At 33.8% G+C, this 4,990-nt stretch overlaps 1 non-coding gene across 1 annotated transcript; it reads left to right on the forward strand.

Annotated features, from left to right (window-relative positions):
• Positions 1-2,753: 2,753 nt before the first annotated feature.
• TRNAL-AAG (transfer RNA leucine (anticodon AAG)) lies at positions 2,754-2,834 on the forward strand. Its single transcript has one exon. It is a non-coding gene; the product is annotated as a tRNA-Leu (tRNA).
• Positions 2,835-4,990: the final 2,156 nt, after the last annotated feature.

The following is a 4,990-nucleotide window of genomic DNA, read 5'->3' on the forward strand; positions in this document are numbered from 1 at the left end:
TAAAGAAATTGTCTTGGCACTTAGAAAAGAAAGAGATCTTCTCTTCAAAGAAATAGAACGTTTAGCTATAGAGCTTAAAGATGCTCACAATAGTAACGATGAACTTGTCATGGAGAAAATCCTTTTAGAAGAAGAGAATGGCAAGATTATTGTCAATATGGAAGCTGTAAACAAACTTTTTTTCACCTTTTTTTTTAAAGCTGAATCTTCTCTACTTAATTCTATATATTTATTTTAAATTTTTGGCTTATTAGCTTTATGCCTCAGTTTAAATTTTAAATTTATTCTACTTTAGGGTGGACTCGACAAATTATATGGAGAATGAATAACAGGCTGTGATCATAATAAATTTGTATGCATGAATGATATTATACAGCCTTACCAAATTGTTTGGTGTTGGTGTCTATTTTTGTTCTTTTTCTTCTTTTAAGAAAAATTTCAGTTGTACTGAGTGATGGGCAAGTAGAGCAAGTTGCATTGTTGTAGGGCTAGACATGTCGGGTTCAAATAGATGAGGAAATTGGTGTATGTCTGAGTAAGTGTCCGTTGCTGTTATCAATTATTATCATAACTTGTGCAAATGAACAAAGTTGTGCACAGACAATATATTCAAGGGAACTCGATGGGAATTCACTATGAATCAAGGACCATTCAATGTCAAAGAGCATGTTCTGATAACTACAGACTCTGGATTTTCATATGCCTTCTTTTAGTTCATAACTATGAATCTTAACTTTCTGGTGATTCTGGTGATTGCAATTTGGTGTTTAAGGATAGACATTGAAAAAGTCTTTGCTAAGATGCTCAGTGTTATTGTATAGAATAAATAGATAATGAGGAAAAGAGAAAAAGAGAAAAAGAAGTGAACCTTTCAATGAATCAGCAGAAAGAACGTTGAAGATGAAGATGAGCAGAAGATGAGCAGGACGATGAGTAGGAAAAATTATTGTTAATATATAGAAGATGAGTGGCACAATTCAATTGCTAATAGAATTTGTTATCTATTTGTCGTACGGATTCGATTGTTAATAGAATTTGTTCTAATATATTTAATAGATTGCGATGTTATCTATGAATTGAGTTCGCTATTGTCTCCTGAAAAGTCTACAGAGTTTTAGTGGAGAGATGAGTCTACGTGGAAAAAGTCTACAGAGTTTTAGTAGAGAGATGAGTTTACGTGGGAGAGCTCTGTTATAAGAAATTGCCACCTAGAATTGTGATTGCCACCTCAGCTGGACTCTACTTTAATATAGAGAGAGGTGATAGTAGATAGTAGATATGTATGCAATATGTCTGACCTGCAATGTATTGGAAGATCGTAGAATTGAAGCTAAGTCAAAGAACATTACTAATGGATATCATCCTAAAATAGGGCCCAATTAACCATTTGGTCAATTGGTCCTTATCCTCCACAATGGGCTTTATCTAATGGCTTGCACTTGTCTAGAGAAAATCCACACGTATAATCTTTTTATTATAAGCAAACCCGCAAACCAGTGGAGATGCTATACTTTACAAATTATTATAACAAACTTTCTTTTCGTCATCACAAGTTCTCTACTTTGGGTTTCTCCAAGGCCATCTGTGCTCACCAAGCTGGTATCATGACATGATGGTGTCTATTTAGCTGTAAAAACAAATAAACTGAGCCAGCTCCTTTAATCATACATCAGCTGTTCACTGGAGAAAAGTAATATGTGGATCAGAACTCGTAGGCCTTACTATGTGCTAGTTTTAAAATGACAGAAATTAACAAAAATAATATCTACTGACCGACAATATATTGGATATGTACGTAAAACCAATGACTTTGTGATAATTTTAAAGCTTCATGGAGTGAGAACCTCATCTGCACTTCCCCAACATATGACCTGCCATATGCCATACGCCATACGCCCAAAAAAACAAGGAAACAAAAGCATTTTTTCTTACAAATTAACTCTAGCTTTATGCACTCGTGCACAAAATTGGAACTCATCGCAAATCACGCATTCTTAATTGAGGAAGATAAAGTGTGGAAACATTATTAAATGGACATGCATGTCCTTATCAACTATATATCATCGATCATGTGCTCATTTCACCAACTTTAAGACCATTTCCTTGGGCGACGACCATCAGTTCTAGCAAATGGATTTCTAGATGTTAGGTCATCATCCAATGGCGTGACATTGACTTACTTGCTTGAACTGAACGAACACTGAAGTGTTTTTGAATTGGTAGGTAAAGGTCACATGGCAAATTAAAGGTCATTCAAAGGTGCATTTCATCTGAACCCTATATACAGTTCTTCAGCCCACGTACTCTATTCGTGTTTATTCATAGGATAAATGACGAACACGATGAAGCTCTTGGTACAAAATTTCTAGAAATATATAAGCTAGACATACAGCTGCAGCATTCGACGTGGATGTTTTACATGCACAATTATGAAAACATATGGAATCACGGGCGCCTACCTAAGAAGGCTAAGATATATATGTACCGTATTAGGTCAGGTTATTTTGTATGATTCAAGATTTGATTCGGAGAAGGGATGGGAAAAAGAGAGAAAGATAATGTACTGACTTCCCTGTTTGATGGATACAATGTTAGGCCAAAGTACGCTAGCTTACTGGTTGTCATTATCATTGTCTTCAACAGTTCAACTATTCAACGGCACTTCAACCTGAATATCATTATTGGTACTCACAACAGTCATGGCAGAGAATGTACTATATCTTCGGCTATATGATAAACTATGTCATCATGTTGTTGATATGGCCGAGTTGGTCTAAGGCGCCAGATTAAGGTTCTGGTCCGAAAGGGCGTGGGTTCGAATCCCACTGTCAACAATTGTTTTTATAACTTATGGTTTTTTCCCAACAAAGCCTGGACTATATAACTAATATATGGAGTATTGCGGCTGTGTTCTTAATTAAATTGTTTTATCTGTTTTTGGTTTATTATTAGAAGGTTAAATTCTTTTCGAGATGATTCAATATCATCCTAATGACCTATTAAGATTTAACCTAGGCTTCTCATGAAATTAACCAAATAGTATTTTGTAAAATTTAATTGCAATGAACTTTTTGTGTTTTTTAGTTTTGGCACTTCATAGAAAATTTGGTTCATTCCAAGAATTTGGAGGAAATATTCAAAATACAAAATACAAAGGTGTCAAGAATTTAATTGTTCTATTTGGCAACCCCAAATAGAACAATTAAATTCTTACTCACAACTCTATACTTGACTCTAAATCTTTATCACTTTATAAAATCGCGAGTTCATCTACATTTCTGCAATAGTAAATTAATAATATTAGGACACGTGCTACGCACGTTTACAATTGTCAAGACGTTATAATTGACCAAATTTTAGATAACGGCAAATTCGTAAAGACACAAAACAAACATGGGCTAAACAGTGAATAGAAAAGTGACCAAGAGGGAAGAGCCAAGAGATACATAAAATCTCTACTACTTAAAAAATCACAACCCTTATCTACAGTCGGCAATAGTTCTAAAACAATTTTTTTTTATCTATTTCTAATCTCTTGGTCATTTTTTCTCAGGACTGTTTTTCCCTCGTTAAAACTGTTAAATTCCAGCTAGCACATTGGTTTATAGATCAGTAAATCTCTAGACTTTTGAAGATAGAAATGTAATTATAAAATATTCTATTCGAAAATTTAGTCAACAATAGTGGTTGCACAGTTGCAAACATGCATAGCACATACCTTTTGCTAATATTATTAATCTACTATTACATAAATGTAGATGAGTCCGCAATTTTATAAAGTAGTCAAGATTTTATGTATCTCTTGGCTCTTCCCTCTTGGTCACTTTTCTATTGATTGTTTAGCCCCTGTTTGTTTTGTGTATTTATATTTATGAATTTGCCCCGTTTTCTAAAATTCGGTCAATTATAACACCTTGTGCACGTGCCTTTTGCTAGTATATTACAAAAATATGGGGTATGAGGAATAGTGATTTGGTGTCATATATGTTTTGTGTCCGTCACAAGGTTAGTTTAGTCTTTTCTTTATCTAGATAAATTTTAAAAAAAAGAGCGAGTAATTTCTTTCTCTGCTCAGTCTCTCTTTCGTTTATGTTGTCACCTCTCTCTCTCTCCCCCTTTCATTTTTGTTAAATCTTGGTCGGCTACTGTCAGAAATTTCGTAACTTAATTACCTCCACCTCCCCCCAACAAATCTCTTTCTGTACGATATTGTTTCTGCTATAGTAATCTATTTCGACAAAACGGTGAGATTTTATGTTTTTTTTATCGTTTGTTTAATTAATTACTGACTTTGACTTTGACTTTTTTAGTACTTTTTCATAGCAGCTTGAATCTTCATAATAATCGTTAATAAGGCTCCTTTTGGCGCTAAAATGCAGCTATTATAATAAGTGGTCTGAAATTGTTTGTAACATGAAAAAGGCAGTAAAAGCTATAAGTTGTCTGTTTATTATACGTAAGAAAGGTTGTAATACAATAACGTAAATATAATAAAACGTACATTTAGGAGCTGATCAATTACTTAAATTTTATTGTTTGTTTGGTTGTAGTTTAGTGTTCGTTGTTTATAATTACTATTCGGATTGAATGCAATCTCCTATCCACCATATAATTCAAGAGTTTAATTTTAATCATTTATTCGTAATACTTAAGCACAACAAACCAATTAAATTTCCTATTTATAATTCCTTTGTTAATTGATTAGAATCGTGGAAAGCTTAGGGGTGAAAGTAAGTGAAGTAAAAGAAGGCGATACTGTGGTTCCAACGTTTATACCGGATTGTTGAGAGTGCAAAGGTTGTCTGTTAGAAAAGAGCAACATATGTTCTAAGTTCATTCCCTTTTAGTATCTCTCCTTGGATGCCAAGAGATGAGACAAGTAGATTCATAGACAATAAAGGGGGAAGTGGTGTACCATTTTATAAATGTATCGAGTTTTAGTGATGTCGCACATTTGACGAAGATCGACCCATCAGTTCCTTCAAATAGT

This window comes from Coptis chinensis, chromosome 8 (genome assembly GCF_015680905.1).
Source record: "Coptis chinensis isolate HL-2020 chromosome 8, ASM1568090v1, whole genome shotgun sequence".
Classification (NCBI taxonomy): domain Eukaryota; kingdom Viridiplantae; phylum Streptophyta; class Magnoliopsida; order Ranunculales; family Ranunculaceae; genus Coptis; species Coptis chinensis.